The following is a 14099-nucleotide window of genomic DNA, read 5'->3' as shown; positions in this document are numbered from 1 at the left end:
CTCCCCACCTGCCGCCTAGCTCCTTTACAATCCATAATGAATGCCTCTGCCAGACTCATCTTCCTTACACGTTGCTCTTCATCTGCTGCGCCTCTCTGCCAATCCCTTCACTGGCTTCCTCTTACCTCTAGGATCAAACACAAAACTCTCACTCTTACATACAAAGCCCTCAACTGCACTGCTCCCCCCTACATCTCAGACCTTGTCTCCAGATACTCTCCCTCCCGTCCCCTTCGCTCTGCTCATGACCTCCTACTCTCCTCCTCTCTTGTCACCTCATCACACTCCCGTTTACAGGACTTCTCCGACTGGCTCCCATCTTGTGGAACTCTCTGCCTCGCTCCACAAGACTCTCTTCTAGTTTTAAAAGCTTCAAGTGCTCCCTAAAGACTCTACTGTTCAGTAACGCATACAACCTACGCTAACCTTTCCTAATACCAGTTCCTCTCCTCCACTGCAATTCCCTGAACCCCCTTAGCATGTAAGCCTAAAAGTCCAGCTGTTTGTAGATCACCTTCTTAAGAGCTGACTACAACAGTGCAACTCTTGGCAGGGCCCTCTACCCTATAATTGTTTTATTTTGTACTCCCCCTTTGTTTATAGCGCTGCGGAATCTGTTGGCGCTCTACAAATAACCGATAATAACAGTGAAGATTTATATTAGTATGCTACGGCCACCTTCTCCCTCCTCCTTTCCAACACTTTCTTATATTTTCATTCCCAACCTCCTCCCTCACAATATCCCTCTGCCAATGTATTTTCCCCCACATGGCCCCAGTCACCTTATTCCTCCTCTACACTCCCCCTCTAACCAACCTCTCTATTAAAAGGGACATTATACACTAGATTTTTCTTTGCATACATGTTTTGTAGATGGGTCAATTTATATAGCCCATACAGTTTGTTTTTTTTTTAAATGGATAGTTTTGCTAATTTTTTTAATAACATTGCTCTGATTTTCAGACTCCTAACCAGGCCCCAAAGTTTTAGGAGAATACAGACATATACCTACTCCAGCTTCCTTCTGTTTGTGTAAAGGGTCTTTTCATATGCAAAGGAAGGGGGGTGTTTGCTTTTTTCCCACTTGCAGTGGGTGTTCCGTTAACCATTTAAACAGAGCTAAACTGGAAGCTTTTAAGTAAGTTTTGTAAACGTTTTATACTGGATTTTAGATCAGTATCTGTGCATATTATTCTTTAAAGTAGTTTCTATTACATGCAGTTAAATGAAAATTAGTGTATACTGTCCATTTAAACCTTCTCCCACCCTCTCTCCATCACCCTTTCACTCCAACCCTCAACCCTTCTCTCACCTTGTCCAACACTATCCTTCTGTCAACTTTTCCAAAACGTTATGATCAAGAAATTAAAAGGGTCATTAAACACAAAACTTAGTTCACCATAAAAAGGTTTAATATAATTTTTGCTATCTTTTCCTGTAATTTAGGATAAAAATATGCTTTCCGATTATCGCCAGAAAAACTGAGATGCCTTCTGCAGACTTCAGAACTCTCATCATAATTATTTAATTTGTGCCCATGCTCATTAACATGTCCCTAAATGGCTTCTGAAAAGACAATTTGATAAATAACACTCGAGGATTTTCAAAGTTAGTTAATTAATAGCATTTTTTTTTCTTCAATATTTATTATCTGCATTTATTTTGTATAAAACCTAGACTATTACAGAGTGCAGCATCCTTTGTTGGACGTGAAGCAAGCAAAATAATCAAAATATTAGACATGGTACAAATACATAAATTCTGTGAATATATATATATATATATATATATATATATATATATATATATATATATATATATATATATATATATATATATATATATATATATATATATATATATATATATATATATATATATATATATATATACACATATTTGCAAAAAAGAAATTGGCAGGAATGCCTAGAACTGTGCTTAGCCATTTTTTTTTTTGGTAGAGATGTTTGTAACTGCTTAGTGTTTTTTTATTACAAAAATGAAACAGACTAACATCTCTTTAAGAAGTAGAAACTTATTTTTTTCCTCTTCACCTCAGAAGTGTCGAGATCAATCACCCCAACACTTGCTTGTTCGGGGTGAGTGACGCTCCCTGGTCTAGAGCAATTGGTTGTGCTGGAGCAGCGGGCGGCATCGCACAAGAATCTTTTTGTGCAATTTTACATTTCGCCATGCAATGAAACAAACATCACAAGTGGCGATTGCAGGAGGATAGGTTCACTGCTTGCGAACTTGTAATGCCTGCGGGGATGGCCTATACATTAATATTTGAGTTCAGTCTTAAATAGTAGCTTGTACTTTTTCATTGAGAACAATAGAAGTATCCTTGTTCTGCAGCTCATGTTAACGTGTTTCTGTATTTATTGACTTGTTGTGAATTATTTTGCTCACAATCTTCTGACACTCTAGTATGTAACAAACAGTATAAGTAAAAGCTTGACAAATTCCAGGAGCCAGAGTCAAAGCTACTAAAATTTCACTTTGGGCACATAGCTTTTCAACAGATTGACATCTCTCTCTCTCATCTAGCTAATGTTTCATTCACTCCTACAATTGTATGTGGTTGCCTTCTCTAAGGTTTGATTGGCTCCTCAGTTTAAATTTTAATATGTAAATTTGTAGCCTCTGATATAGAGCTCTTTAAAAGGATCTGTTCAACCGGTGTTTTTTTTTTTAAATTTGATTCATTCCATTAAAAATTTTGGCAGAAGAACATTTTAGGAGTTGTGAATAGAAGTATTTGTTAAATCGATAAACATTACACTTTTGAAGATGGGCTTGATAAATTTGCAGACATAGGAGTGTGCCAAAAAAATAGAGGAGCCAGCTAAACAAATCTAAAGAGCCAAGCAAAGATTAAAAAACAAAACAAAATTATATGTAGAATAATCCAGGGCTCTACAAATTTTAGAATCCAAGAACCAGATTTGTTTTCTTCTGTTTTTATACTGTAAGGCCACGCATATTAGATTTCCCCCCCCCCCCCATCAATAATTTAACCGCTTGGTTATCTTTAACACAACTTGATTTAACTATATGGCTGACAGCAACACAAACAGCACTGATTTAACCCTCCGATTACCCAGACGCACAAGCAGCTATGATTTAACTTCTTAAAATGTCAAAAACACTCACCAGTTGACTACTCAGAACACATATATGCTTTTAAAAGGGTAAAATAACAAAACTCTCAGCAGTAACCTAACCCTATGAATGACTGAAACAAACTAGGACAATTATATGGTTATAGCATTACAGCACAATACTAAGCTGTGATTTAACCCCTTGATTGCTCAAAACACAATCAGCTAACCCTTTGTATTTGTCCTTGGGCCATGGTCACCCGCTGACAGTATGTTGCTTCTGTCAGCACTGCATGCAGGGAATTTAATGAAGGAAGTTCAGCATGTGCACACGCAGGTACTTGTGTCAAGCAGTAGAGGTATGGCTGTACCCCACACTTGCCTTGTATAAAGCCTGGGCCAGAAGCGCATTTTCTATGTGCCATGGTATCAGCCAATAATAATAATAATCTTGGAGCTAAGATTGTCTTACTTAAGAAATTTGTCAATCAATATTTTACAGATTTCTTGCCAACTTTTAAGATTTTGTTTATTAAATTAAAATATTTAGCTACATGAGAGCTCAGTTCAAAGGCATCAAAGGTACATTTTGTTTTGTTGCATGTGCCGCAAGCGAAATTCAATAGCTGTTATTTTAGGGATTTTGACCCTTTAAACCCTGTAGTCCATCCAATTTTCCCCCACAAACTTGAGCAATTTTAGGTCTGTAAACTTCTTATCTAAATTGATATAAAACAATAAAATATGATACATTTGCAAGTTAATGGTGCTTAATAATTTACTTATTGAGTTTATAATTTAATATAGGCCTATGAATACATCCTTATTCAGCCCGTCTCACTTGATAAATTATTGAATCCATTTTATTCACTCCTGAGTTGAAGCACTGTAGCGTGTTTTAGCCTTTATCTAGGATAGGCATAGTGGTTTCACCTCTATTGTTTTTATAAAGCTGTGTGCTGCTAAACACAAAAAGCAACCAAGTACGTCCCATAACCTCAAAAATCTGAAGGAGAAATGGCAAATTTACCATTCAAAATCCACTAGACTTGTTGTCTGGGCAACTACTAATACAAATATAGCTACAGGATCTACAGATAAGCTACTCTGTTTTCTCAGCTTTCTCAACACTGTGGCAATATAAATAAAATAAAAAATAAAAAAAATCAGACATCAAAACAGTGGGGAAAATTCAAATAGGTCTGAATCTCTATTCTACCACTTTATCATTATAAAGTTGGGCTTCATAATGCGGTTTTGAGCTTAAACAGCACAAAGCATAGTAAAAAGCATTCATTATGTCAAGCAGGCATAAAGCGATAGAAAATACAAACACAGACTATGTTATAATTGGGTTAGAATGATCTTTGTTTTTCCAAAATGCATTGTTTAATACACAGCATGCATATAAGAAACTTTGGCAAGTATATTTATACTGTAAACAAAAATAATGTCACAGTAACCAAAATATACCAATATATAAAACATATATAAACCTATAAAATGATCAACATTTTAAATGTAGGATATCAAGGAATTTACAGTATCTTCACTATAGAATGTGTATGCAATCGACTGGTTCAAGCCACATTTTTTCTATCTAAGATGGACACTGCAAAATTGGTTAACACTACATATGAGCTGTTGACAGGCATGTTTGCAGGGTGCTAAAGGATGCTGTGATCAGCTTTCTAATGACAGGATCTGTGGGTGGGGGAAGGGGGGGGGGGAACAATACTGCAGCCAGCTCTTTTTATGCAGCACAATTCCTTCAAGCCAACAGAGATTGCTCACCAATAAATCTATGTCTGCTCACATTGTTGCCACCAGCTTAATTACCAATGTGCCCTTGCAGCATCAAAGTTAACATCTTCCAAAGGACACAAAGTTTTAAATAGATGTCAAACTAAACCACAAATTAATAAATATATTAAACAGATGTAAGCAGACACATTAAAGGTCTAAAATTACCTTGTACATTTTGTTTTCAGGCATATTGGGAACATATAGTAGATGCAATCTATTAAATACATGGAATTTGTTAGGGTACAGAAGGAAAGCATTCTAAATAAAAAAACAAGATTTAAAATTTTATTTAAATAATATGTTAACACAACAAATGTGCCAAACACATTCCTAAACCATTAGAAAAGTAAGGTTTACAGATGACCAGAGTACACCTAATCCCAGAGGCTCCAGTTAGGATACAAAATATTGTAAATAACAATATCAGAAAACAAAAAAGCATTACCCATGAAACCCAATATCTACTCCCGCCCTTAACTGCTTCACAATGGCTTAAAGCTAACAAAAGGTCCAACTCTTTCAAAGTCAAAGAACTAAAATGAATCTATAACTATATAATTCACCTCTAGTAACCACATCACCCTGCACCATTCACTGCCTACTGTCTTATCTCTAGAAGAGGATACCAATGTCTTGTTGGACAAATCCCAAGAGCCAGGAAAGATGCAAACAGCACCACTCTAGGAATAATGTTATGAGCAATGGATTCAGGTAGCCCACATTAGGCAGGATAAATATTACATTAACCTTCCACAGCCTTTAACCACCATTCATAAATTGAACCTAGTATTGCAGCAACTTTCCTCTAGTAATGTAAACTATAAGTTATTTCATTTTTCTATTTAATATGGTTCTTTCTATATATAGAGGAATATAACACATGAGAACATGTACACATAAAGCGTTATGACAGACAATCTCTCCTTGGACTTGCCAGTAAACACAGCACATTTTTTTAACAATGTAATCTGGGGGTTTGAGCACCCAAAGACCTCCTACATCTATGAATTAAGTGACCATTGTGTGCATTCAGCTTAAACTGGTTTTGTGTGCGTGAACCTTGCAAATGCGAGTCTGTAGCGCTTGCAATTTAAGTTCAGACAGTGCTGCCCCATATAACATATACACTATATCAATAAAGCATTAAGATTACAGAAAAAATGTATATTGCACGTCTGAATTAAGCAGAGGGATGTGTGCTCTCGTCCTCTCATTGGCCTGTGTGAAGCTGCCCCTCCAAGCGGTGCTCACCTCCTGATGCTCACGGAATGATTAATGAGCTGCACTCCGTGAGTCCCTTGATGCTGGTTTCTTCCGCTTAAAAGATGCTGCGAACAAAATCTGTCAGATTGCTACAGTTGCCCGTCTTGTAATCTGATTAGCCGGTGCCTGATTTCTACTTGTGAGAACCTGTGCTCCGTGCCTCCTGTCAGTAGCTCGGTGTTGTGCACTCTCAAGCCGGTCACACGCATCAATCTCTCTCACCTCCTACAGTCAAAGACGCGCGCCTGACATCAGCCAATCAGCTAACAAAACCCTATTTACCCAGCCTGAGCCTGCCCAGAGCGCGTGCCCGGCTAAAGAAGATGACAATAGCGCTGGAGGGGACGAGAGTTTGGGTTCACGCCCACTGAAGATTTATGTTAGTGAGACTGGAATTTGGAAGCCAATGTAACGCCATATTGGTTAAGGAGGTTTGTATATCCGGACCGGAAGACTAATCTGGTCTGTGTATAACTAGGGTTGCCACCTTTTGCCCAGAAGATTCCTGGACACTTTTTTAATGGGGGTGAAGAGGGCGTGTCTCAGGGCGTGTCTTCTCACTGCCTCAACTTCAATATGAAATTGTATATATATATATATATATATATATATATATATATATATATATATATATATATATAGTATATATAATTATATATATATATATATATTATAATTAATATATATATATATATATATATATATACAGTAAAGCACACAGGTTTATATGGGGAGAGGAACCAACATTATCTTAATTTAGTTAGATTTAATTTGGTGCAGACCCTGTAAAACACTTATATAGACTTAAAGGGACAGTTCACCCAAAAAAATTCTCCCCTTTAAATTATTCTCAATGATCCTTTTAACCTGCTAGAGTGTATTAAATTGGTTACAAGTAGCTCCTTTACTCCTATATCAGCATTTGAAATAGCTGATTTAGCTTGTGGTATCGCCACCTACACTGAACAAATTAATACTGGAGTATAGGCTATTGAATAGCCTAAGTATACACAGCCAGCAGAAGAGATTACACTCTCAGTGGGATGCAGGATAGTTAAAGGGCCATAATACCCAAATGTTTAAACACTTGAAAGTGATGCAGCATAGCTGTAAAAAGCTTACTAGAAAATATCTCCTGAACATCTCTATGTAAAAAAGAAAGATATTTTACCTCAAAAGTTCCTCAGTAGCCACCTCCCATTGTAAAGGATTTCTAAGCAGCATTTTAGTGTGTCTGTCCTAGGACAGCTTAGGGCAGTGATTTGCAACCTTTTTTTGCTGTGGCACACTTTTTTACACACACACTGTACTGTGCTGCCATGCCATGCCTCCTACAAACTATACATGACATATTGACATTCATTCACAAACACCCCCGCACTGTTGTCAGTCTGCCGCGGCACACCTGAGGATCTCTCACGGCACACTAGTGTGCCACGGCACACTGGTTGAAAAACACTGGCTTAGGGGATGAGCCTCATGAACTCTCATATTATTTCGCCAATCAGGTAAAGGAAGCTTACTATGAGAGTTAAGTCAAATCTCATGAAATCACAGTAAGAGTTCATGACCTCAGCACTGCTGATGCTGATTGGCTGCTGTTCATTTCTTCATATTTTTTTTATTTTTACCTGCAGCTGGGAGGAGGTGAAGTTTAACTTTTTACACAGAACTTACTCTGCTGAGCTGAGGAGATTGTGAGGTAAAATATCTTCCTTTTTTACATAGAGATGCTCAGGTGATATTTTCCTGTCAGCTTTTTACAGTTATACTGCATCAGTTTCAAGTGATTTAGCATATGAGTATTATGTCCCTTTAAGTAATAAAATTATCCTTTTCCATTGTTCTCTCTATGTATTGAGCTTTGATGTTCCAGCCAAATAAAAGATAAGGAAGCAAGTCTGTTTACACAAACTTAGAACATAATGAGATCTGACATCACCTTTAAGTTCAACCCATTGTAATAGGCTGTGGTTTCAAAGCACAAAATCAGCTACTTTATATACACAAATAAGCATGAAAATGCAATTTCTCAAATATTTTATACTCTGCAGTTGGTATAACAAGTAACTTAAAATACATTAATGGAAAAACAATTTTACAGTGTACTGTCCCTTTAAAAAGCAGAAAGAAACAAAGGGGGACACTGTCATGGCCCCACAATAGCCAGGGATTTCAGTACTCAAAATTCTTATATGAAATAACTTAGTCAATCACACACATTATTTATAATTCACCACATAACAAGGAACTCGCACTTACACACTAAAGGCAGTCTAATTCCTTGATCTCATCAAAATGAGAAACAAATTGGGGGGGGGGGGGAATGAATGGGAGATACTAAGTCAGGCGCTACAGTGCGTTGCTAAGTAGTGGGCAAATGAGTAAACACGGGGGCCGGGGGGAGAAATTACGTATAGGGTCAGAAGACCCTGGGTATATAAGAAAAACCGTTCCATCTCTATATAAGTTACTATTATTGCTATTAATTTAGAACACCAACCAAAACCAGATAACATAGATTGAAGTCATCACCTTAACTTTTGGAGGGGGGAATCACTCTAAGTTTAGGTGTCTGAGTCTAATTAAAAAAGCGACCTAAAATTATATCTCCACGCCATTGTGCTTAGGGAGCTAGTATCTATTGCCTCAGGATCTTGGGGATAGTTCTCCTGTCAGGGCTAAGGAGCACCATAGTTATGTGTTGTATTTTTATGGTAGTCCCTCCTAACTAGCTTCATCAAGGACATTCGAACACTGAAGCCAGCCTACATATATACCCATCGCATGGCCTTTAAGTTTATCTGGGCTAGGAAAAAGGAGCATCTTTCAATACACTATGACACTATAGGTAAAACTATGAGTGGAAGGGTCTAATATACAAGTATTGGGCTCTGGTTAAGAGTCCAGACTAGATGAGTGGTTTCTTTAACATGTTATTTCCCAGTGATTTAGAGAGACCAGTCTAATATATGCAGGATAGGCTGTAGTTAGTATACTGGAGCAGGGGGAAAGCTCCAATAACATACACTTATTGCACCCCTCAATATGATCAATATAGGTATCTTTTTTTTTTCTTTTTTTTAACCAGGATTTTGGCTTCATTTGTATAATCTGGCTAAGAACTACTATGGGCTGTAGTTAGGTGTCCTTTAGTAGCTAATTTTAAATACCCCTACCACTACGATAAATCAAAATAGGTATAGGCCTAAAATTGTACCCACTTCCTCTCCGCAGCAGCTCATGGCTAGTGGAGAAAAAGGCAACAGTAACAATAGGTTAATACAAAATTTTGATACACAATAACATTGGTGTTGAACCTACCTCTCTCAAGGTATACAACAGTAGAAGTTCCAGCCTGGGCAGCCCACTTACAGGAACACCATCTACCCCGGCTGAAACCCCACACTAAGAAAACTTATATTAAGCAGCAGTCGCTCAGACTAAATCTCAACGGCTGTGGGGTGATTCCGAGAAGACATACAAGTGACAAGGTATATACCTCGCCCCTGCAATAGGTCAGGGCTAAAAGAGCAAAACAACAACAGCAACATTAGAACAATATAAAAATTTGGTATATCTGTTATATCGAGACTTCTTTGCTCAGTTCTTGTGTTAATAATGTATGTCTCAATGCTATGTAATCGCTGTCATTTGATGAATATCTGTGTAATATTTCTTACAACCTCGATAAAAATATATATAAAAAAAAAAAAAATTGGTATTTAAAAGTATTAGTGTTGAACACACTGCTCTTGGAGTATGTAGCAGTAGATGTTCTAGTCACATACTAACAGAAAATTAGTCACCCTGATCAAAAATCCAGACTAAGACATCAAATATTAAGCAGCAGTCTCTTAGATCAAATAGATCATCAGCTGTGGGGTGATTCAGTGTAATCTTGGATACACTCTTCAGGCCCTGGGTTAGGGCCGGACGCTGTGGAAGCAGTGACCACTCAGGTGCAGTCTCCTGGAGCTGTTGTGAAGGGCCTGCAGCCTCAGGAGGTGAGAAAACATATGTTAAGTCCCAGTCCTTAAGGAGGTCCATTCCCTTATTAACTAATGATATCGTGTGCAAAGTCCCATTCCTGTTGACTATAAGCTTGGTAGGGTATCCCCAACGATATTTGATGTTATGTTGGCAAAGAACTTGGGTGAATGGAGCAAAAGACCGTCTCCTCTGAAGTGTGAACTGGGATAGGTCTGGAAAAACCGCTATGGATTGGAATTTTTCGGGCATCGCAGGCTTATTTGCAAGTAAAATCTTTTCCTTATGTGTAAAGAAGTGAATCCTAGCCAGGACATCGCTGGGTTTATCTGTAGAGATATTTCGGGGTCTTGGGGTACTGTGGACCCTATCCAAGATTAAATTAGGAGTGTCAAGATCAGTGAGAAATTGGATACAGAATTCTTTAACAAATTTCTCCAGGTCAGCCGTTGTGATCTCTTCGGAGACCCCCCTGAACCTTAAGTTATATCTTCTGGATCTGTCTTCGAGATCTGAGAGTTTCAATTCCAGATCTGAAATTTGCATAGCAAGGTTCTGGGAATATGACAATAAATTCTCCTGATCCACTGCCAAATCTTCCTGCTTCCTCTCCAGCGCTTCTGTTCTTTCCCCAATCGCTGCAATATCCCAATGTAATTCAGCTGCAGAGCCTTTAATTGCTTTAGTTACGGAGTCCTGCAAACTATTCATGCGCTGGGAGAGCGTAGCTACTATACTGGCCGCCATGTTATCTAATGGGTAAACTCAGCAGTGTGGGAAACATGGATTTGGTCAGTCTCTTGATCTTCAGAGGACATAGTACCCTCAAGCGAGGATTCGTTCTCTTCCCTAGCTGGTTGTTTGAAATGATCCACCACAGTCCTTCTGGGTGTGCCTGCCAACTTGGATTTCTTTCAATTGGATTGGGACATAGCAGGGACTGAGCAAATATATCTTAAGCCACTGCCACTATATTCTCAAGTTGCACCCATACACCAATGTCACATAGATGGAACTTCTCGGTTCACTTCCCCGTGTACTCAGCAGCCCACCTAGGCCATCATGGAACCGCTAGCAGCTTGCAAGGAGGCATCCATGATCAGCTGAGGAATGCCTCTCCCACAGGGGAGAGTGTCATCTAATGACGATGCGGGGAAAAGGGAAATGGATATGACCCACCAAGAAGGCCTCGGTGGGAAATGGAGGGGGAGAGGTTTTGTTATGCAAGCCTCAGGATATTGCTATAGGACCCTCAAGATTCCTCACAGAGGCAGGTTATGCGTATCTTCTAGCAATTAAACTTTGTGTGAGGTTGCTGTGTATTTAGTGAGGTGACCTGCTTTCTCTATTTCCTCACTGTTTTGCCTCTCTTTCCTCTTTTCCCTTTTAGCTTACTTTACTTTTCTGTTCCCTTTTCTTGTCGTTTCTCCTTGTCTTATAGTCCCTCTTCTTTAAACCTTCTTTCTTTAATTTATTTCTTTTATCCACACCTCTCTCTCTCTCTCTCCATAACTTTTACTCCCTCTTTCTTATCCCCTCTTGTCTTCAGTCTGTGGCCTCCTGGGTGCCCTCTTGGGGTTCTAGATACTAATGTCTTAGCGGGTTGCCCAGGGAATAGATGGTCTCTTGGGGGGTCAGGTAATAATAAGGAATGCAAGTTACCAAGCTAGATAATGTATGCGGTGTGGGATGTTTGTAGGCCTCTGCTGTAGCCAGTGGAATGTATACTGGGACATAGGCAGGTTTAGGGTGTAGGTGATCCAAGGGTCAGGGAGGAGGAGGTGTGGGTAGGTTGAGTAAAAGTATTTTCTGGCTCTTCGTGCCCTCACAGTGGATCCCTCTGATGCTCTGGAAACTTGTCTGCTTCGTGGTGCAGGAGGAGGCGTCAGGGAAGATGGCAGACTTTCATGCCAAAACTCTGATGCTTGTCCGCTTAGAGAGATCTCGGCCAGCAGAATTAGTCAGACCCAAGACGCAGCTGTCTTCTTTACTTCACCCTCCAGTTAAGTAGAGTGAGACAGATTGCTCCGATCGAGCTCTGGAAGGCAGGGCACCCCCCGTTCTAGACTGGCTTATCTCTAGCTTGCAGGCTCAGGTCCGCTATGCAAAGTGCCAATCTATTACCCCTCTGATGTCCTTGGGCGTTTTAGTCTTCTGCTCTGGAGCTGATGCCCGACCCTCCGGAGCTTAGGGAGGCCACACCAGCTCAATATGTAATAGTAGCGGGCCTGGGCATGACCTGAGCAAATGCGGTAAAAGTTACTTCGAGGGTTTAGGCTCCTCAAATACTAGTTAGGGTCTTCTTCTCTAGGATTTTCCACTGTTTTATTGCTAGGGTGGCCCCAAAAAGGTGTTAAAAAAAATCACTTTTAACTGATCTATCGCTGAGAGCTCCCTTCCAACATGTCTGCTCTCTTTGTCGATTGACTCCGCCCCCCCTTTTATTATTTTTTGTTATTAATAAAGGTGTGATTATTTTTGCACTTCTCATCTCAGTCTGATTCCTGGCACCCTGACATTACGCAAGGGCCATGAATCCTGATGGTGCTAATAATCCACCTTTACCTACCATCATTACCAGGAATGATGAACAGGATCACCACTTGGATCAATTTGCATTAGCCCTACAAACCCTGCTGACTCACACTGCACATTTGGACCAAAGTGTCCTGCAAGTTATGGCTGCTCCTGTTTCTGCTACTGCACCTAGTCCTACCAGGAGCATGTCTGGTTCTGCACCTTTACCTTAGTGATATGGAGGCGATCCTATTCAGTGCAAAGGGTTTTTGAACCAGGTGGGCATTTACTTTGAGATGTTACCTATGACAGAGCTAAGGTGGGATTTCTCATCTCGTTACTCTCTGACACAGCTCTTGCCTGGGCTAATCCCTTGGGGGAGACTAATAAACCTGTGATTTCAAATTACCCTGAATTTGTGGCCTCCTTTAAAAGGGTATTTGATGTTCCGGCTCCCTCCTCTGCTGCTAAATGACTCGTGTCCATTCAGCAAGGTACAAGATCTGTTGCTCAGTATGCCAATGAGTTCCATATGCTTGCCGCAGAGGTAGGTTGGAACAATGAAGCCCTTATTGCCGCTTTCTTTCATGCGCTCTCTGATGTGATTAAAGACTAAGTTGCTGCCAAAGATTTACCAGAGGATCTCGAGGCATTGGTGTCTTTTTTTATCCTAATTGACATCAGACTCAGAGAGAGGCCCTCTTCCAAGGAGCGTTTGCGGAAACCTCCTGTTCCGTTGTCTCCTACGTTTGTTCCCACCCATGCCTCCCTATCCTCCCATGCCTCCTGGTCCCGAGTCACCAGGTACTGCTGAGCCGATGCAGTTGGGATTCACACGTCTCTCCACGGCAAAGAGGGCCTTTAGGAGGAGGGAGGGCCTCTGCCTCTATTGTGGGTTACAGGGCCACCTTTTGAAGTCTTGTCCTACACGGCCGGGAAACGCTTGGGTGGTTTATCCTTGTCCCCGGAAGCGCTAAAGGAGAAACCTTTGGTCATGGTTGTCCTTTCCTTGTGGCTCCACCATAGTCACCCAGGCTCTTGTTGACTCAGGTGCTGAGTCCGTTCCGCTTGCTATTGAGGACATTGATGGCATGCCCCTTCAGCCCGCACTCGTTACTCAAGAAACCGCTCCGTTATCCATGGCTGTTGGGTCTCTCCATTTTGAAACCCTCCAGTTCCAGGTGATAAATTCTCTGCATTTTCCAGTTGTTCTGGTTTATCCCTGGCTCCAAAAGCACAATCCAAGTCTCGACTGGCGCAAGTCCGAAATTTTGTCGTGGTCTCCACAATGTATTTCCACTTGTCTTCAGAAACCAGTTAAAGTCTTGTGCACTTCTTCAGAATCTCAATTGCCAGAGGAGTACAGAGAGTTCCTAGACGTTTTTGACAAGGTGCGTGCCGGTACGTTGCCTCCTCACC

The 14099-nt window shown here is 40.2% G+C and overlaps 1 protein-coding gene across 2 annotated transcripts in view; it reads right to left on the bottom strand.

Annotated features, from left to right (window-relative positions):
- Positions 1-6364, bottom strand: part of ADARB1 (adenosine deaminase RNA specific B1) — a 226061-nt gene extending 219697 nt beyond the window's left edge. For both annotated transcript variants that reach the window (XM_053698773.1, XM_053698774.1), the window contains exon 1: positions 6162-6364. The gene's annotated coding sequence lies outside the window, so the exon portion shown is untranslated. The remainder of the gene's footprint in view (positions 1-6161) is intronic.
- Positions 6365-14099: the final 7735 nt, after the last annotated feature.

The sequence above is a fragment of the Bombina bombina genome, chromosome 1 (genome assembly GCF_027579735.1).
Source record: "Bombina bombina isolate aBomBom1 chromosome 1, aBomBom1.pri, whole genome shotgun sequence".
Classification (NCBI taxonomy): domain Eukaryota; kingdom Metazoa; phylum Chordata; class Amphibia; order Anura; family Bombinatoridae; genus Bombina; species Bombina bombina.
Note: the sequence above shows the minus strand (reverse complement) of the source record. Positions and strands in the feature narration are given on the sequence as shown.